This window comes from Carcharodon carcharias, chromosome 4 (assembly GCF_017639515.1).
Source record: "Carcharodon carcharias isolate sCarCar2 chromosome 4, sCarCar2.pri, whole genome shotgun sequence".
NCBI classification, from domain to species: Eukaryota; Metazoa; Chordata; class Chondrichthyes; order Lamniformes; family Lamnidae; genus Carcharodon; species Carcharodon carcharias.
This window is the reverse complement of record NC_054470.1, coordinates 148,782,578-148,804,788: the sequence shown is the minus strand read 5'-3', so window position 1 is coordinate 148,804,788 and position 22,211 is coordinate 148,782,578. Positions and strand designations below refer to the sequence as shown.

At 40.3% G+C, this 22,211-nt stretch overlaps 1 protein-coding gene across 3 annotated transcripts in view; it reads left to right on the top strand.

Moving 5' to 3' along the window:
- Nucleotides 1-22,211, top strand: part of xrcc4 (X-ray repair complementing defective repair in Chinese hamster cells 4) — a 683,670-nt gene that overhangs the window by 509,903 nt on the left and 151,556 nt on the right. The window lies entirely within an intron of this gene.

Here is a 22,211-nt window from a genome sequence, read left to right as displayed (position 1 = left end):
TGACACTGTGTTTTATTTTGGTTCAAAATAAAAATATTGGTGGTAAATTGGCCCATTCTAAATCCATACACTACTTCAAACACTGACTCTAATCGCCATTCAAGTCAGCTAGGAAAGGGGTTTCACTGGCAGATTGTTACAGTAAGAGTAAGTACATATAACTTGTTCCATTTTGGAACAAGTGGGTAGTTACTAGTAAATGGTCTTAACTCAAATGGCTCCAAGGAGAATTGGATACCAGTTTCTTAGGATATATTTTAGCTCTAGAGAAAATTGCAGTTACATGATTTTGTCTTGAGTGACCAGCATCTCATTTCAGTACGTAGATCAAAATCCTCTGACAGCCAATAAAAATGGTCCTAAATTTTTGTTGGCGTTCTCCCAAACTTCTAAAATAACTTTGGGGAAAATTGGCGGAATCCTCAGAAAAATGGCAAACTGTTAAAAATGGTGTTTATGCAAGAATTTGTCTTTGGGATTCCACTGAAGTTACAAAAGCAGAGTGGGACAAATGTAAAGTGGCCTACGTATTTAATACTTTTGCAAGTTCCACCAGGGCCACGTGGCTCCAGAACTCATTACAGCCTGAAGCAGTTTGTGCCCACCTGGTCAACATTCAGGTTTGGATTGATAAAGTCAAAACTTGTGCCACACAGTGTCAGGCAATGACTATCTTCATAAGAGAAAGTCTAAAATCACCCCTTGATGTTCAATGGCATTACCGTTGCTGAAAGCCTCTATCAACACTCTGGCGGTTACTATTGACCATAAACTTAACTGTTTATGCTGCAGCTACAAAGGCAGGTCAGAGGCTGGGAATTCTGAAGCAAGTAACTCACCTCCTCACTCTCCATCATCTACAAGGCGCAAGTCAAGAGTGTGATGGATACTCCTCACTTGCGTGGATGAGTGCAGCTCCAACAATACTCCCAGAAACTCACCACCATTCAGGACAAAGCACCCTGCTTCATCAGCATCCTGTTTACCACTTAAACAAACACTTCCTTCACTACCGACACACAGTGGCAGCAGTGTGTACTATCTACAAGATGCATTGCAGCAACTCATCAAGGCTCCTGCAACAGCACCTTTCAAACTGTCAACCTCTACTACCTCAAAGAACAAGAGCAGCAGACCCATGAGAACCGCACAAGATCCCCTTCTAAGTCACTTTACATCCTCGCAGAACTATACCATCATTCCTTCAATGTTGCTAGGTCAATATCCTGGAACTCCTTTCCAGCTATACTGTGGATGTTCCTGAGCAACAAGGACTGCAGTGGTTCAAGGAGATGGCTCACCAACACCTTCTTAAGGACAATTAGGGATGGGCAATAAATGCTGGCCTAGCCAACAATGCTCACATCCCATGAACATACAAAAATGTCAACAAGAATTGATTTCTCGAATGCACTCCTTGCCCAGCTCTTTTTAAAATTTTCAGTTAATTTGTGTGTCATCTCACATTGTCCCTGTTCTTGCCACATATCTTGCTGCTTCCCAAATATCAAGTCAACTTCAAGATTATTGTCCTCATCATTAAATGCCTCCATATTTTTACTTCACCCAATTTCATTGATCTCCTTCAGCCCTACATCCCTGTTCTCTAAAACCAGACTAGTGCTTTTGCCACTCCCTCCTGTTTACCATCCAAGGCTGGCTTTTCAACCACTACACCTTAACCCTTAGAATTCTCTCCAGAAGTTATATTGCTACTCCACTGCCTGTCTTCAGAATCCCACTAAAAGCTCATACCTTGTACTTTGGTCTCCCTCTTCATTTTCCCATCTAATTTATTCATTACTGTGAGGAGTGCTGCATGAATGCAAGATTTTATTTTTGATCCACCTGAACCGTGATGAGTCCAATATACTTCAGCCCCATTTTAACTTTTCAAATCTTAGAACATTACATCAAATTGTAAATAACAACAACTTGCATGTTTTGCATGATTTTAATTCATAATAACCAAACATTTCAAGTAAACAACTTCAAATTAAGAGTAGGTTGTGCACCACACCTGATCTCCAGGAATAGACAAATTCTAGATAATAGATGGAAGTAATGGTGCATTCCCAGAATTGCCATCTTGCTAGGGAAAAACATATGCATTAAAAAGATTAGGAAGTGAAAGTGTAAAAGTAATTGACATAAATTGTTTGGTCTGCAATTTCCACATCAACAAAATTTTGCAGAATAATGCAAAACTTTGGTGTATAACTTGGCATAATTTGGCACTGTAATTTGGACTGTAAATACAAAACTGATTTGCACACCGGTATCTTGGTATGAATCAGCAAACATTTGTGATATGATTATATGGAGAACATTTTGTACTGGAGTCACTTTATTTGGAACATATTTTATAGGAGTGCCAACTTAACTTGCACTTCATTTCAGGTTTGTTCTGCTTTCCTTAATTTTGCTCTGTATTTAATTAGCCTTGGCAATGCAGACCCTTTCTTTAGTTTTTAAATGAGCAGATCTTTGAATCTTTTACTTTGAATGATGTTAACGATGATTAATAATTTAAATACTGCATGTTAGCTATTTCACACTCAATTGGGTCAAATGTGCATCTCTTCCAGGTAACCGAACCCTTCTCAATATCTTTTCTACACTTTATTAATGGCGTGCTCCAATCACATGCTGCTATTTTTCCAACAAATTTTGAGCAAATTGGGCCGGTTCTTGCTGAGGTTGGGCACCTTGTGGCGCACATAGTTACTGAGACACTTTTCCTGCTGCCTTCAGATCAAAATTGTTTTGCATTGTAATTGGATTTATAAGTTGGTCATGGCATGGGCAATGTGGCACCTGGTATCTTGGGGAACAGCAAGACCAATAGTCTATCTGCTTAACTAATGAGCTTTAAGGATTGCGAAAGAAACAGGGGAGCAATGGAGAAGGAGGCAGCAAGGGATGCCTGCTTGCCCCAAGAATCCAATACTACAATGTGCAATGATGGGGGATTTTTATGTGCTACTGCAGATACCAAGGCATCTTTGTTGAAAACATTTACATTGTACTTTAACTTGCAAGTAACACAAAGGTTGCCATACATGTTACCCTATAGTGGGCTCACCACAGCCATTCTTTGGACTTCCAGAAAATCTAAATGACTCCAGGCCCTGGTATTCTTCTTTGTGTTGTTTTGAGCTCCTGCTGTTCAGAACTTCTTCTGGTACAATGCCTGAGTGCAACATCACAAAAGATTCTCTCTTGCCTGAAAGAATGGAATAAACTGGACCATTAAATCAGGTCCATACTGGTGGTTGCCTGCTCACCTCTAACTCAGAAGGTTGCAAATTTAAACTAACTCCAGCATAGAGCTATGGCTGGCACTTCAGTGCAGAACTGAGGGAGTGCTACTTTGCCAGAGATCCGAACTCTCAGATGAGATGTTGAGCTGAAGTCCAATCTGCTTTCTTGGGTGAATGTATAGGTTGTGTGACACTATTTGAAGAAAAGCAGAGGCTTCCTCCTGGTATCCTGGCCAATATTTATCCTTGAACCAACAGCAATTGAATTTGTTATTTCTTGCTGTTGTGGGACTATGAACAAATTGATGCATTTCCTTACATCACAACAGTGAACATATTTCAAAACTAATTAATTGGTTATGAAGCACTTTGGGATGGCCTGACATTGTGATAGGTGCTCTATTAATGCAAGTTGTTTCTCCTTTGTGCTTTGAGGTTGTGCAGCATATGAGAAAGTTCAGCAAAATACTTGAATGTCATTTATGCAACGTGAAGAAGGAGTCATTAAGATTTTGTCAGCTCTGACTTTTTTTTTTGTTTATTCATTCATGGGATGTGGGCTTCGCTGGCTGGGCCAGCATTTCTTGCCCATCCCTAGCTGCCCTTGAGAAAGTGGTGGTGAGCTGCCTTCTTGAAGTGCTGCAGTCCATGTGGTGTAGGTAGACCCATTGTACTGTTAGAAAGGGAGTTCCAGGATTGTGACCCAGCGACAGTGAAGGAACAGTGATATATTTCCAGGTCAGGATGGTGAGTGATTTGGAGGGGAACTTCCAAGTGTGGTGTTCCCATCTATCTGCTGCCCTTGCCCTTTTAGTTGGTAGTGGTCATGTATTTGGAAGGTCTGTCTAAGGAGCCTTGGTGAATTCCTGCAGTGCATCTTGTAGATAGTACACACTGCTGCTACTGTGCGTCAATGGTGGAGGGAGTGAATGTTTGTGGATTTGGTACCAGTCAAGTGCACAGTTAACCTCATGTCACACAAAATGTTGTAAATATTTCAAAACGGTCAGGATTAAATCTGGATGGCATAACCAAGCATGTCTACATAAAATTAAATGCAGTGCTCTGAGCTTCTCATATCAGCCTTTTGCTAACCTAATGAGTTTCTACTGGAGGCGCTAGCATTGAGGGCCTCAAGGATACAGCAGTTGGACTGCCTTCTTCACACCAGATTTAAAAGATCTTGCGATGGCACCACTGGTGATACCTCTTCAATAATTTGAAGTGCCTCCAAAGCATGTAGGAGCATGGGGATCAATACTGTCCAATAAACCATGACCTTAGTCTTTGGTCTGAGATCCTGGTCCTCAAATACTCTTTTCCTCAGTCGGTCAGGCTGAGCTGGCACATTGGAGACAACGATGAATTTCATAATTCATCGAGAGGAGGCTCCCAAGATACGGAAAATGGTCCACATTTTCAAGGACCTCGCCAGTGATCTTAATCAATGGGGGAAGATGTTTTGCTTTGAGAACTGGTTAGAAGAGCACAAAAACGAGCTCCGCTGCACATCATTTGCATGCCTGACACTGTTCTACTTGAAACTGGGTTGCAGCAGGAGACTCCAAGTTGGACAGCGGAACTGTTTTAAGTTTGTCCTCGAAGCATCCCTGAAAAGGTCAAACATAACCAGCGACTCATGGGAGATCCTGTCTTCTGACTGAACAAAATAGAGAAGACTCAATCAAGAAGGCACTGAACACTTTGAGAGTTTTTGTTTGGAATGTGCAGAGGCAAAGTCAAATGGAACGCACAAACCTCCAAGCAACTCATCTACCCAGCTCTTCAAGCACCACTTGCTCCACATGTGGCAGAGTCTAGAGATTGCACATTGGACTTAGCAGCCATCACAGAACCATTGAACCAGAGTGGAAGCAAGTTATCCTCAACCTTAAGGGACTGCCTAACAAGAAGAAGTTAGCAGTTGAAGAGACAATGAAACAAAATTAAATAAGTTTCTTTGTTCTGTGTTTACAATGAAAAGCTGCACAAACTCTCACACCTTCTGTTAAAACTGAGGGCATAAGCTAAAGTCAGTAAGTAATGTCACCACACCATAATTTTTTTTTTTGCTTTTGATTTATTCTTTGATGGGTTGTGGGTATCAATGGCAAGGCCAGAATTTTTAGCCCATCCCTAACTGCCCTTGAACTGAGTGGCTTGCTGACCCATTTCAGAGCACAGTTAAGAGTCATCACATTGCTAGGGATTTGGAGTCACATGTCGACCAGTCCAAGTAAGGATAGCAGATTCCTTCCCTAAAGCACATAAGTGAACCAGATGAATTTTTATGACAGAAAATGCTAGTTACCATGGTCACCACTACTGAGAAAAGCTTTGAATTCCAGATTTATTAATTGAATTTAAATTCCGCCAACTACCATGGTGGGATTTGAACCCATGTCCCTAGAGCACTAGCCTGGGCCTCTGGATTCCTAGTTCAGTGACAGGTACTGACAGGTACACTATGCCACCATCTCACCTTAAGTTGGGTACAATACTTCTAATGACTTGTTTTAAGAAGTTACCCTCAAATGACTTTTTAGCATTTAATGTGAGCAGAAAAGCAGATGTTAATGTGCCCGCTAAAGAACTCTGCTGTCTTTTCAGTTGAAGGGAAAATCACTCACCACTTCAACTACACAGAGGTCACTCACTTATGTGAGGGATTCTGCAGGCAGTTTGCTTTCTGCGTTCACAGGATAAGCTCATTGGTTACATCAGCTGGAAATATAACAGAAGTATGTTGCCCCAGTTGATACACTGTTGAGATCACTGTCTCAAATGTCATCCAGCAGAAACGCTACAGACTGTTAGATGACGAAAATGTGTTTGAGGTTTCCTGTAGCTTTATTGAATTTGACTTCAGGATGTAATAATCTTTCTAGCCAAAAAAAAAATAACGTCCACTCTCAATCTCAAAGTTTCCAATGCCTGCTTAGTCCACTTTACCATCTTTGGGTCACTTTCATTTAGTATTTGAACAACACATTCTAATTCCTTGACTAGGCTCACTAATTACAGCATTGAACACAGCAATAAATTAAACGTATCATTAATGTTCATAAACAATTCTAAACTGAACAATGGTACCAACTAAATATGAATAAATCTGCAAATTAAAATTAAAAACATTAATTTTCATTAATGGCACATGAATGATCAAAGTATTGGCCTTCACCAGCACCTATTTCTAATCATAAATGTAATCATAATGTCAAATGTAGTTTAGTTGATAGCATTCTCACTGCTGAGTCATAAGCTTCCAGGTCCAAATCCCATCCCAGAACCTGAGCACAAAAAACAAGGCTGAAGTACTGAGGTGCCATCTTTTGGATGAGAGATTGAGCCGAGACACTGGTCTGCTCTCTGAGGTGTACGTAAAAGATCCCATGGCACAATTTCGAAGTGCAGGATTATTACCGCGGTGTTCTGACCAATATTTATCCCTCACTCAACAACCATTAGCAAATTGCTATTTGTGGGAGTTTGCTGTACTCAATTTTGCTACCATGTTTCCTACATTACAACAGCAACTACACTTCTAAAAGTGAATTGGCTGGGAAGACTTGGAGATATCAGGTGATTGTGAAAGCTGCTATATAATTGCAAGAGTTTCTTTTAGATTTGTTTTGTACTTTTTACAATTCCAGACCAGTCAGAAGATCAGTAGTTTTCTTGAATAGTACTGTATGAAGGTCAGTTTTTTTTTTGCAAAATTATCCTGAATATTAGATAACCAAATATTTGCCTTTAAATAACTATGAACATAGGATTTGGAGAAGGCCATTCAGCCCCTTGAGCCTGTTCTGCTATTCAGTTGATTGTGGCTGGCTGATCTACACCTTGATTGCATCCACTTGCCTTGGTTTCATAACCTATAACTATGTGCATTCCTGCTGTTTCTGCTTTCACCCAAGCAGAAGTGAACATTTTCTTCAGATTTCCACAAGGCGTTGGATGGAGCAGTGCTGGGTATCAAGATACTTTATCTTGAGCAGGAGAAAGAGCTATTACAATTGAATAGTACATACTTTGAGATAATCACAGACAAACATTCACAAACGGCATGACAAAGTCTGTGTCTTAATTATTCCTGTATCCTTATGGATGAAGTGCTGAACAGCCTACAGGAAAATAGGATTTGTTTATTGTTACAACTGGGATGGGAGGAGTGCACGAATTATCAAGCCCCACTACTCCGCAGGCTGTACCATTAATTTAAATGTTTGATTTCCTCACTAAAAGGCTAATTGTGCACCTAAATCTCTAGTACCCTGAGGAAAAGGGACTCTGACCAGGATTCTTTCAAAAACTCAATGATTAATTTATGTTTAAAACAAAACTTCTTTTAACAAGCTGCAAGTACTGGTTAACACACAATTGTAAATCGGGAAGTATAACTATTTAGCCCTTCCTAAAGAATTCATCCAGCATACAAACACATGGACAAACAAAAGACAAACAATTAGTCTCTCTAGAGAGATGGACTTTTGAGGATGGACTTTATAAAATAAAGGATAAAGGCCACAGGGTCTCAACGCTGTTGGCCTGGAGTGTTCTCATGTGAAGACGGGCCACTGGTCCCAGTTGATGTCTGGAAGTTCTCACCAACTGTCCAGCTTTGCAGCTCCAAATGCAGACTAGTTACACTCAGATGAGAGTTCTCTGGCTACAGGTTGATAGCCACACACAATTCAGGCAAGGTAGAGAGAGGGAGCCTTCCTTAGTCAACTTGTTCTCCAGTAAGACTGACTTCAAAACAAGCAGGTTCACAACTTAAGTTTTTTCCCTCGCTCCCACGTGACTCCCAGTTTTTCGTTAAGTAAAGTGTTTTGCTGTTCAAACATAAACAAACCCTTCTCAAGTACCATATAGGTCAGTTGATTTCTTGGTCGAGGCCTGCTTGCTGGCAGTTCCAAGGTGAACTTATGACCTTTTAAAAAAAAGTCCCAGGTTAGCATCCAGATGACTACATCATGCCAGATCCTTCCATTCTGTAAAAGAAAAATATAAATATCTTGAGAGATATGATTCTAACATTATAAAATTAAGGAAAAAATAATATTTATAACTTTCAGTAAATTCAAGAATGCTCACAACATGGAGATGGAAAATGGTCTGTTTAGTGACCATAGCAAAGTGAAGAACATATGGTATGTTTCTTTTTACATTTATTTCTTGGTGTCTTTTATCTGGAGAAAGTGGTTGGGTGAGTGATCTATTCCCAGATGTCCACTAAAGGAGCCCTGTACTAATCACTCAGCTGGTATGCATGAGTTTCCAAACCAGCTAATGTTTCATTTGAGGTTACTGTGCATTTGATTGCTGTTCTTTCCTCAAAACCAAATTTTAAATAGATTGTTAAATAATTTTATCTATTTGATCTGCAGTGCAAACAGCATACTGTTATGATCCCAGCTATGAGAATACTGGATCTTGTTAGGATCTGACTTGATATACCATCAGGAAGTAAGGAAATAAGCAGGAGGACTCCAAGATTAAATTGAAACACCAAAAACATTTTTACGATACAACCTTGAACAAAACAAACACCGGAAATAATGATTAAAGGGATACACTGAGCAAAGAAGACAATGATCCTAAACCATATGAACTTCTACCTTAAACTCAATCCAACAGATTTAGCCCCAACTTAACCTTTTTACTGTGGCTTCTCTATGAAGGGCTTTTAAACATACTCATAATCTGGGAGGCAGTTCCTTTTTCTTTGGGTCTGGCTGCATAGATCAATTATCTAGAACACCCCCTTTTCCTCTCTAAACACACAGGACTGAGTTCTCTGGTTAAATACAACAGATTGGGTGCCTGCGGCCTCTAGGTCAGTTTTTCTTGAATTACTTTTTCCCTAAAAAACAAACTCCACCAGTTTTCCTTTTAGCTCCACACTTAGCAATTTTCCCCATAGCAACCTCGGGTCTTTCTTGCTTCTAAAAGCCTCTCAGCTGTCAAAAGTTCAAGCATGGTTGGTAAACGCACAGGCATACTAAACCAAACCAAAAGCAAACAACCCCCAATTTTAAACTTAAACCAAAACTCTACATTCTTAACCCTTAACGTAACCGACAGTAGAGATAGTTATAACAATACTTGTCTCAAAACTTTGCAACATAAAATCAAAATTTTATTCCAAAGACTAAAACTTGGGCAGTACTTTTAAATATGATTTATTTAGGATGTTGAAACACAGATGTTTAGGCTCATATGTATGCATTGCATAGTCATGATCCATTATTGCATTGCTCATTGGACTGCAATATTTCAAATCACCTATAAATGTGAAACAAAAACAAAAATACCTGGAAAAACTCAGCAGGCAGGTATTTTTGTTTTTGTTTTGGATTTCCAGCATCCGCAGTTTTTTGCTTTTATATAATTGTTAAGTAGTTCTCTCCAGTTAAGTTCTATTGTGCTTTTGCAATGACCTACCAAAGGTCCACCGGGACATCAGCAAGGAAGTAGCCTCAGCAGCATTGTAGTTGTGCAAAAGCCATTTTTATCACATCACAAAATGAATCGGAAAGGCTATTTTTTACAAGAACTAGGAAGAATACTTTGAGCAAATAATTTTTTTCTCTGGTAATACTCCAGGTTACATTTTTGTTGATTTAAACGACCAAACGGAGCAGCATATAGAAAGAGTCTGTAAAAGGCACAAAGCTGCAGGGTAGTTAGTCACAAAGCTGCTCTTCTTGATGTGTTTAGTCTCTGTTTCTACCCACTTCAGTTCCATTGCTGCTGCTGCTGCTCTTCCTGTCCACTCACCTGAATACTGAAGACAGTGCTGCCTCTCTGCTGACCCATGTTCTAATCCTCTGCCTAGCTCTGTCCTTCTGACAACTGACATTTGATACACACAATTATTGCAACTACTACTTTGCATTTCTGTGGTGCTGCTCACATAGAAAAATATCTGCCAGCAATTTACAAAGTGCAAGAGAAGAACTTCAAGCTTTTAAAAAAGCTAGTACTGGGGGTGAGGGAATGTAGGTGTTGGGGGGAAGGGCTTAAAGCATGGTTTGCAGAGTTTGCTCTTTAGGAAGCTTTTAACGGAAGTGACAGTGATAGAAAGGCATGGTGGTTTTGGAAAAGAATTATAATGAGGAGGGTGCTCCTGAAAGATCAGCCTCTAGTAGGCAGAGCAGGACACAAGAAGCAATCCAAAATCAGAGGATCTGCTGTTCTGGCCAGAGACATGCCTGGAGAAGATCATTAAGATAAAGTGGTGCGAGACCATGAAAGAATTTGAAACCCAGGACCTTGAAATCAGATAAGTAAGAGTACTCAATTAACTTATGTTGGGAAATGTCTACATTCTGCCAGAGCAGAATGAGTCAGTGATCCTCAGAGAGGATAAGGGTGATGGATGTCCAGGACTTGTGTAAGAGGGGACACAGGCCATAGAACTTTGGATTAGCCAGCTGATGAAGGGTAAGAGAGTGAGAGGAACGTTCACAAAATCAATTTTTGAAATACTGAAGGCATAGGTTGGAGTTTGATAATAGCAGAAGAGAGTTAGAGTTAATTGTAACATATGAGATGGAAAAATTAATTCTTGTTAACTAAAGGGATTTGGGGTAAGAGGGGCAGTTTAAAGTCAAGCAAGACTGTCAGATTTTGCGCATCTTGCACAGCTGGACTTGGAACTGCAGTTGTTGAGGATGATTGAGCTAGAACAAGATACATGTAGATGCCAACTAGTTTGAATTTAGGAATAAAAGAGGCTAATATGCCAGTCAAGCCTGGTCCTCAGTTGCATTAGCCATGGTAGTTCTATAACTCTGATTTAGAAACATAGAAACTAGGAGCAGGAGTAGGCCATTCAGTCCTTTGAGCCTGCTCCGCCATTCATTATGATCATGGCTGATCATCCACCTCAATAGTCTGCTCCCGCTTTCTCCCCATACCCTTTGATCCCTTTCGCCCCAAGAGCCATGTCTAACTCTTTCTTGAAAACATACAATGTTTTGGTCTCAACTACTTTCTCTGGTAACGAATTCCACAGGCTCACCACTCTCTGGGTGAAGAAATTTCTCCTCTTCTCAGTCCTAAATGGTCTACCCCATATCCTCAGACTGTGACCCCTGATTCTGGACTCCCCCACTATCAGGACCATCCTTCTTGCATCTACCCTGTCTAATCCTATTATAATTTTATAGGTTTCTATGAGATCCCCCCTCATTCTTCTGAACTCTAGCAAATATAATCCTAATCGACTCAATCTATCCTCATATGTCAGTCCCGCCATCCCAGGAATCAGTCGGGAAACTTTCGCTGCACTCCCTCTATAGCAAGTATATCCTTCCTCAGATAAGGAGACCAAAACTGCACACAATATTCCAGGTGTGGTCTCACTAAGGCCCTATACAATTGCAGCAAGACATCCTTGTTCCTGTACTCGAATCCTCTGGCTATGAAGGCCAACATACCATTTGCCTTCTTTACTGCCTGCTGCACCTGCATGCTTACCTTCAGCGACTGGTGTACAAGGACACCCAGATCTTGTTGCACATTCCCCTCTCACAATTTATAGCCATTCAGATAATAATCTGCCTTCCTGTTTTTGCTACCAAAGTGGATAACCTCACAATTATCCACATTATACTGCAACTGCCATGCATTTGCCCACTCACTCAGCTTGTCCAAATCACACTGAAGCATCTCTGCATCCTCCTCATAGCTCACCCTCCCACCCAGCTTTGTGTCATCTGCAAATTTAGAGATATTACATTTAATTCCCTCATCTAAATCATTAATATATATATTGTGAATAACTGGGGTCCCAGCACCCATCCCTGCAGTACCCCACTAGTCACTGCCTGCCGTTTGGAAATAGACCCATTTATTCCTACTCTTTGTTTCCTGTCTGCCTACCAGTTTTCTACCCATCTCAATACACTACCCCCAATCCCATGTGCTTTAATTTTACACACCAATCTCTTATGTGGGACTTTGTCGAAAGCCTCTGAAAGTCCAAATAAACTACATCCACTGGCTTTCCCTCATCAACTCAACTAGTTACATCCTCAAAAAATTCCAGTAGATTTGTCAAGCATGATTTCCCTTTCGTAAATCCATGCTGACTCTGTCAGATTCTGTCACTGTTTTCCATGTGCTCAGCTATTAAATCTCTTATAATGGACTCTAGAATTTTCCCCACTACTGACGTCAGGGTGACTGGTCTATAATTCCCTGTTTTCTCTCTGCCTCCCTTTTTAAATAGTGGGGTTACATTAGCTACCCTCCAATTTGTAGGAACTGTTCCAGAGTCTATAGAATCTCAGAAGATGACCACCAATGCATCCACTATTTCTAGGGCCACTTCCTTAAGTACTCTGGGATGTAGATTATCAGGCCCTGGGGACTTATCGGCCTTCAATCCCATCACTTTCTCCAACGCCATTTCCCTACTAATACTGATTTCTTTCAGTTCCTCCCTCTCACTAAACCCTGTGTTCCCCAATATTTCTGGTATGTTATTTGTGTCCTCCTTTGCGAAGACAGAACCAAAGTATGTATTTAGTTGGTCAGCCATATCTTTGTTCCCCATTATAAATACCCCTGTTTCTGACTGTAAGGGACCTACATTTGTCTTCACCAAACTCATTCCTTCACATACCTATAGAAACTTTTACAGTCAGTTTTTATGTTCCCTGCAAGCTTACTCTCAAACTCTAATTTTCCCTTCTTAATCAATCCCTTGGTCCTCCTTTGCTGAATTCTAACCTGCTCCCAATCCTCAGGTCTGTTGTTTTTTCTGGCCAATTTGTATGCCTCTTCCTTGCATCTAATTCTATCTCTAATTTCCCTTGTAAGGCCAACTTTCCTATTTTATTTTTGCGCCAGACAGGAATAAATAATTGTCACAGTTCACCCATACTCTTTGAATGTTTGCCATTGCCTATCCACCATCATCCCTTTAAGAAACATTTCCCAGTCCATCATAGCCAACTCTCACCTCATACCATCGTAGTTTCCTTTATTAAGATTCAGGACCCAAGTCTCAGAATCAACCAACGCCATTCTGCATCTTGATGAAGAATTCTATCATATTACCGTCGTTCATCCCCAAGGGGCTTCGCATAACTAGATTGCCAATTATTCCTTTCTCATTACACAACACCCAGTCGAGGATGGCCTGTTCTCTCATTGGTTCCTCAATTTATTGGTCCAGAAAAGCATCTCATATACACTCCAGGAATTCTTCCTCTACAATATTATTACTAATTTGATTTGCCCAAACTATTTGCATGTTAAAGTCACCCATAATTACAGATGTTCCTTTATTACATGGGTCCCTAATTTCCTGTTTAATGCCATTCCCAACATCACCACTACAGTTTGGGGGTCAAGATACAACCCCCACTAACGTTTTTTGCCCGTTAGTGTTTCTCAGCGGTACCCATGCAGATTCCACATTGTCGGAGCTAATATCTTTCCTCACTATTGCTTAAATTTCTTCTTTAACCAGCAAAGCAACTCCACCGCCTTTTCCTTTTTGCCTGTCTTTCCTAAATACTGAATACCCCTCGATGTTCAGTTCCCATTCCTGGTCACCCTGAAGCCATGTGTCTGTAATCCCAACTATATCATACCTGTTTACATCTGTTTATGTTGTTAATTCATCCACTGCGTTGCGAATGCTCCTCGTGTTATGGCACAAATCCTTAAGACTTGTCTTTTTAACATTACTTGTCCCGTTTCCACTAATTTTCACTGAGGCCCTGTTTGATTCTTGCCCTTGATTCCTCTATCACTTTTCTTATTCCGCTCTCTGTCTTTTGTTCTTGTCTTTGATTCCCCTTCCTCTGACTCCTTGTATAGGTTCCCATTCCCCTGCCATTTTAGTTTAAACCCTCTCCAACCACTCTAGCAAATGTTCTCCCTAGGACAGCAGTCCCAGACCTGCCCAGGTGTAACCTGTCCAGTTTGTACTGGTCCCACCTCCCCCAGAATTGGTCCCAATGCCCCAGGAATCTGAAACCCTCCCCTTCACACCATCTCTTCAGCCACGCATTCATCCCATATATCCTGCTATTTCTACTCTGACTGGCATGTGGCACTGGTAGTAATCCTGAGATCACTACCTTTAAAGTCCTACTTTTCAACTTACTTCCTAATTCCCTATATTCTGCTTTCAGGACCTCATCCCTTTTTTCACCTATGTCATTTCTACCAATGTGTACCACGACCACTGACTGTTCACCCTCCCCCTTCAGAATGTCCTGTAGCTGCTCTGAGACATCCTTGACCATAGCGCCAGGGAGGCAGCATACCATCCTGGAGTCTCGTTTGCGACCACAGAAACGCCTATCTATTCCCCTTAAAATTGAATCCCCTATAACTATTGTATTCCCACACTTTTACTCCTCCCCTGTGTAACAGAGCCAACCGTGGTGCAACGAATTTGGCTGTTGCTGCTTTCTCCTGAGAGGCCATTCCCCTCAACAGTATCCAAAGCGGTATATCTGTTTTGCAAGGGAATAACCACAGTAGATTCCTGCACTGCCTACCTAGTCCTCTTGCTTCGCCTGGTGGTCACTCATCCCTTCCTGCCTGTGGACTCTTAGTCTGTGGTGTGACCACCTCTCTATACGTGCTATCCACGACACTCTCCACCTCACGGATGCTCCACAGTGTCCCCAGCCGCCGCTCCAGCCCCAAAACCCGGGCTTCCAGGAGCTGCAGCTGGAGACACTTCCTGCACACATGCTGGCCCTGGGCACTGGAAATGTGCCAGGCTTCCCACAGGAGGAACACACCATGGCATTGAGCTCTCCTGCCATGACTTACCCCTTTAAATTAAATTAAACCTTTTAGAAGATGCTTAATATCAATTACTCTCGGGCCCTTCTTCGCTGCTCCTCATTGTTACAGAATATGGCCCCTACAAACGATGAACCTTGATAAGACCTTAGAAACCATAAGCAATATATCCAAATCAATAATTACCTTTCTCCCCTTTAAACACATCTAATGATTTAGGCATCTGGAGCATTCTCACACCCTTTTCTGAATCTTTTCAAGGATTTAACCAGTTTAAGTTTAGTTCTAAAATTTTCCCAACTTGTTCTGGATTTTCATTCCAGAAGGATGAGTCATTCCCTATTTACACTCTCAATTCACTTAATTATTTTAAACATCTCACTCAGACCACTGCTTCATCACCTGTCTGCTAGAGTTATAACTCAAGTTTACTCCATTTCTCATCATAACTATATGTGTTTCTGTCAGGAATCATTCTGGTGAAATGTTGCTAGACTTTCTTCCTATTACGTTTGCCTGAAACAGCACAAAAAATTGCAAGTAAAATCTGACCAGTGAGCTGTATTGCTGTAGTGTCACTTCCCATTCACGAGATGGATGAAGATAGACCATTTAAGTGAAGTTAAATTGCAAATTGTTTATTACAATAGTTGAGGAAAGATAATGTTATGCAGTTCAAAGTAGGAAATTGTAAAGCATTTGAGAAAGAAGAATTGGGAAAAGAACTACAATGTAAAATGTAAAATTTTGCATTATTAGAGCAAATGGAATCTTTCATTTTGCATCTAGTCTTATAAAATACAGAAACAAGAAGATAATGTTGAACTTTCACTTGAACTTGATTAGGCTGCAGTTAGAGTACTGTTGCAGTTTTGAGAATCCCATTAGATGATTGAATATAAAAAGAATGGAAAAAACGCAACATAGATTAACTGAGATGGTACCAAGGATATATAAAAATAGCCAAGATTCATTGAGTTGCAAGAGGCTGAGCAAGTGTCTTGGTGACCATGAATTTTGTTTACAGAAGGTAACGAAATGAGTCTGGTCACAAATAAAAGTTTGGTACTGAGACAGTGTGTGCTTAAATCCGAAGGATCAGGCACAGAAGCATGTGCATGTTGTTTTGAGAGAATTGTAAATTGGAGGCAATAGAATTGTGAACAGACAACTGAGTGAGGGCATTTGGACTGAACTTCACTGAAGTTTTGATGGCCTTGAACAGCTTTCAATTCTTTGGTCCTTTCCATTCATTATTGTGGCAGGAAAGTGAAAACCTATATTCTGTGGAACTTGCATGATGCAGCAATTTCAGGAAGCTGAGTGCATTGAACAACCAGGATCACTCAAGCTCAAGTTTAATGAGCTTATGAAACAGTTGGAGATACTCTGTACTATACAGTAGAAAGGGAGGTTCCTGGAGATGATATTGCGGAGCTGTCCACCCTGCAGCCACTTAGGAACAATGGGAACAAGAATAAAACTTGCTGATAACTCCAAATTGAGGGGTACGAAAAAGTTCAATGAACATGTAAAAAATTGAAAGAGGACATGGGTCTCCAGCAGGGTAGTAGATCGATGTAGAAAAATGTGACGTAGCACATTTTGAATGAAAGGAAATACTCTTCAAATTGATGGATTTTAAAGGAGTAGGGGAGCAGGGAGTCTGTCACATGAACTACATCTCATCAAAGGTAGCATTGATAACAGGTAAAGTCTAAAAAAAGGCAAACATATCATTGTTCTGTGTCTATAGCTAATGATACAAAGCCAAGGAAGCAATAATATTGAACTCGTACAAGACCTTAAATTGCAGCTAGATTATTGTGCACAGTTTTTGGTACAGCAATGTAAGAAGTATATAAAATCAGTCGTTTGGTAATACAGAACTTGAATATTGCTTAAAAGAGAGACACATTACTGAAGCTTTTTGTCTTGTTCTCATCAGAACAAATACACTTTTGCAAGATGAAAAGCTTCGGCTTCATGTCTCTCTTTTCAGCAATGTAAAATCAGTGGGAAGGATGCAGGAAAAGCATTTCCTCCATTGGCGTAATCCAGGAATTAGATCCAGTGATGAGGCCTTTCTGTTGAGGTCAAGCTACACTCAAATTTTCTGCAAAACTCATCAGTACGCATCCAAACATAAAATAAATGTAAACCAGGGCTCAAGGATAGCAGGTATTTCCTCAATGATGAGACTTCTAACTCATTCAACCATTAGTCATGCACATTAGGCAAAGCATATTTAAAAACCTGCAATCAGGGAAACTTTTCAATGTTTAATGTGACATACTTGTGCCATAAATAATAAGAAATAGAAAATATAGTGCAGGTCTCAGTAAAGATGAATTTAAAACATAAAGAAGAAAGAATGGCTTGAATTTTATTTAGCATTTTTCAATACCGTCATAGCTCTCAAAGCACTTTCTAGTCAATTAAGTACTTTTGAAGTCCAGTCACTATTGTAATGTAGGAAACTTAGCAGCCAATCTGCACATAGCCATGTGACCAGATAATCTATTTTTGCAATTTTGATTGAGGGATAAATATTGGCCAGGGCACCGGGGTGAACTCCCCTGTTGTTCTTCGAAATAATGCCAAGGATCTTTTACATGCACATGGAAGGGTTTACAGGGCCTAACGTTTCATCCCAAAGATGGCATCTCCAACAGCATAGCACTCCCTCAGTACTGCTTTGGACTGTCAGCCTTGATTTTTGTGTTCAAATTCTGCAGTGAAACTTAAACCCGGAACCTTGTGACTTAGAGGCAAGGGCATTACCAAATGAGTCACGGCTGACATTCAAATTCAGCAACTTGCAATATAACACTTGAAAAATTACATTATCTGTTATGTCTGAAAATCAGGATGCAATTTGAAAAGGCCCTCAAAGCAAGTGCATCTGCAAGAAACCCAGATACAAGGCTCTCTAACCTCGGGGTTGTGCCATTATTATTGTTTAAGATGTATTTGGATGGTGGCAGATCATGAATTATTGAGCACATCTGTGCAAATTGTCCTTGTGTGCATAACTCATCTGCTTTCAAAACTGTGATCTTTTAGGATTGCAACAAAATCCGATACTTCTCTTGATTTTGAATCGGCAGTAGCAATTCGGGAACTAAAGATCCCAGTGGGCCTTGGGACTTTGACGCATGTGCCAGCTGGGAAATGGCCATACATGCACAGTTCATCCATCTTCATGTCTTTAGGCCGGGAACCGGTTCTGTGCGCATGTGCAGAAGTAAAGGAAGCAAAAAAGTGAAACGGCGTGAAGCTGCAGGTCAGGTGACCTAGAACTGGAGCACCATTCCGGGGAAGGTGTCCCAGAGAGCAGAACATGATGAGGTGGGCAGGACAAAGGTTCAAAACCAGAGAGTGGGACAAAAAGAGGTCCCAGAAGAAGGTCCCAGGCAGGTGCAAAGATAGGGATTAGTAAGAGGTCCCAGAAGACAGTCCCAGGTACGGGACAAGGACAGAGATCAGAAACAGATCCTGTTAAGTAAACTTGAGAGAAGGGAGCAGAAAAATAGGCTCCAAGTTAAAGAGAGAGCTGCGGGGAGCAGACTTGAAGCGAAGCTGAATTGAGAGAGGCCCTGAAGATCTGAGAGAGCAGCCGAAGGTTAGTGACTCTGCTTCAGGCCGTAAGGGTAAAGGTACCTTTTTGGTGGAGCGGTGTTCTGCGTGGCACAGCTGAAGATCTGAAAGTATGCTTGGAAGGTGAAGCGTGCATGTACTCAGAAATCCGGTGAAAAGGAATCCCACAGGGATCAGTGCTGGGACCTCAATTATTTACAATATATATTAATGACTTAGATGAGGGAAGTGAATGTACTATCGCCAAATTTGCGGATGATACAAAAATAGGTAAGAAGGCAAGTGGTGAGGATGACACAAGGAGTCTTTAGAGGGATATAGACAGGTTAGGTGAGTGGGCAAAAACTTGGCAGATGAAATATAACGTGGGAAAATATGAGGTTATGCACTTTGGCAGGAAGAATGAAAGAGCTGAATATTATATAAATGGAGCAAGACTGCAGATGGCTGCAGCACCGAGGGATCTGGGAGTCTTTGTGCATGAATCCCAAAAAGCTAACAAGTTCAACAGATAATAGGGAAGGCAAATGGAATGTTGGCCTTTATTTCAAAGGGAATGGAGTATACAAATAGGGAAGTCTTACTAAAACTATGTAAGGCACTAATTAGATCACACCTAGAATACTGTGAACAATTTTGGTCCCCTTATAAAGAAAGATATACAGGCATTGGAGACAGTCCAGAGAAGGTTTACTAAGTTGACCCCAGGTATGGAAGGATTTTCTTATGAGGAGAGGTTGAGTAGTTTGGACCTGTACTCATTGGAGTTTATAAGAATGAGAGGCAACCTTATTGAAACATATCAGCGATTCTTAAGGGGCTTGACAGAGTAGATGCTGAGTGGTTGTTTCCCCTTGTGGGAGGGTCTAGGACCAGAGGGCATAATTTCAGTGTAAGGGGGTGCCCATTTAGAACAGAGATGAGGAGTAATTTCTTCTCTCAGAGGGTAGTCAATCTGTGGAATTTTTTACCGCAGAGGGCTGTAGAGGTCGTTAAGTATATTCAAGGCTGAGATAGACATTTTTAATCAGTAGGGAATCAAGGGTTATGGGGACAAGGCAGGAAAGTGGAGTTGAGAATTATCAGATCAGCCATGATCTCATTGAAAGGTGGAGCAGACTTGATGGGCTGAATGGTCGACTTCTGCTCCTACACCTTATAATCTAATCTTTGAAGACGAGATTGAAACCCTGGAGGTGGATTCTTGTTGAAGCCGTCCGAGTGAGAGCGACTTTTGGAGGGAATTCCAAGGCAAGTTGTTCAAATGTGGAGATTCAAAACCCTGGTGTGAAAGACAGAGTTTGTGTGACTGGTTGGCTCACGGTGTGACAAGCATCTGGGTGAGTTGTTGAGAAACCTATAGAATCTATTTTGGTCGCATCTGTAATTTACTTTGGAGTGTAGTGTGTCTGACTACAGTTCGACAGTTGGTTCACATGTAGTACATACTTTCTCTGAATGTTAGAGTAAAGTTCCGCCGTTCACAACTTCATTCACAAATTCGTTTACCCTCACAAAAGTCCTTGCACATATGATCACCCATTGCAGCCCCAAATCTTCGCCTATTCACGATTTAAACATTCAAAGTTGAACCTGAACATATACTGGTCCTGAAATAAAGAAAAAAAACAGCATTTAGAAGATAGAAAAACCAAGTTTTCAATGGTGTATTTCACCAATAGGAAGTGCACACTGTACATGCATCATCTGTAACTGCACATATGTTGCTGTAATTTACGGGATACAGTAACTCCTGACCAGTATTTTACAGTATAGGTACAGTACAGCACTTTACTAAAAATGACTTCTTGTTTTCTTCTTGTTTTCTTGCTTTGTCAAAAAATACAGTATTGAGAATTTTTCATATAATACATTCCTTTCAATTTTGCATTATAAAATGAGAAGTATATGAGTCAATACTGTATTTTAAAAGAGCAACATGAGTAAGTGAGGAGAAATTGTTTCCTTGGCAGGAGGGTCAGAAACTAGAGGAAACAGATTCAAGACAATTGGCAAAAGAACTAGAAGCATATTCAATAACTTCCCAAAGGAAAATCTGCAGAGATATGGGGAAAGAGCATGGAAATGGAAATAATTGGAAAGCTTTTCCAAAGAGCAGGCACAACCATGATAGGCTGAATGGTCTTCTGTGCTGCATGGCAAAGATTCTGATCACAAAACTTAAAATATTTTGTATACTTACTGGTTAGCATCTACAAATTTTAAGTTCCAGAAAATCACATTAAATGCTTTAAATAATCTCCAAGAATAACAATAAAACTTATAGGTGCCCTTTCTATTTCTATGCACATGGTTTATATTCTATTCATATTTGAGTTGCTCTTTAGAAATGATTGTCATCATATTTATGTGGAAAATTAATTCTGTAATATTGTTTCATTCTCATCTTCAGCAATCTTGTAATAGCTATTATAATAATTATATATTTTGATCGAGGGGTTTGATACAAATTGAAATGTCTAAATGGAAGAAACCCTGGCAACAAACTAATATCATTCTACTGTTTCAAAATTCCTGCAATTGCTGCCACAGTAGCACATGATGTGATGGTTTTCTACATACACTGGTCAGATCTGATCATTAATGCCATTCACCAAAGTCAATGCTATAGCATGGCTTGAAAAAAAGGATACATGTTGTGCTAGTACTGATAATAAATCCAATTAATATTTCTTTGAACAGTAAAAGGATAAAAACAAGCAGGTGGGAAATGAGGGTCTGGACTGTATCATCCATAATTCTTGTCTTAAGACTTTTAAGTGCTTTTGAAGAACACTTAATATATGAGGTTCATTATGGAGTACGCGAGGTTTTATATAATGTGTAATGGTGATATTTCAAAGGGTAGTATTAAAAGATTTGCTTTTTAATGTTTGACTGTTTATCAATGTTTAAGCTGAATGTTGATCCCTAAGTCACTATGACCATGACTGCATGGTTAATATCTGGTACCAAAATGTCATCTAAAATAAATTTATAACTTATATTTTTGCTTATGACTTATATTTTTGCTTTATTTTATCTTGGACATTGGACTGTGGCTTCTACTGGTGTAACCAGGAAATGAAAGCGTGGGCGACTCTCAAATTTTCTAACAGGTGGTAGCAGAAAAATATTGACCAAGAATAAGATCCTAACTTTTAATTCTTCTCAGAGTTGGTGGGGTGGGGGGGGCAATAATTCCAGTGCTGAGTAATATTAAATTAGGAGAAAACTGTAATGTTTTAATTCTACACTTGCATTCCTAAGTTGTTCAAAAGTTAGGATTGCCCTTGCAATAAAATTGAAGTTATGTAACAATCAGCTTCTTGAGGGAATACACTATGATTGGTAGGACCCAGGAAAGCATTGAAGATCAGATTGGTGTGCATATCCACAGATCCCTGAAGGTAGGTAGATAAGGTGGTTACGAAGGCATATGGCCTTTATTAGCTGAGGGAAAGAATACAAGAGCAGGGAGGTTATACTGAAACTGTATAAAATGCTAGTTAGGCCACAACTGGAGTACTGCGTGCAGTTCTGGTCACCACTTTATAGGAA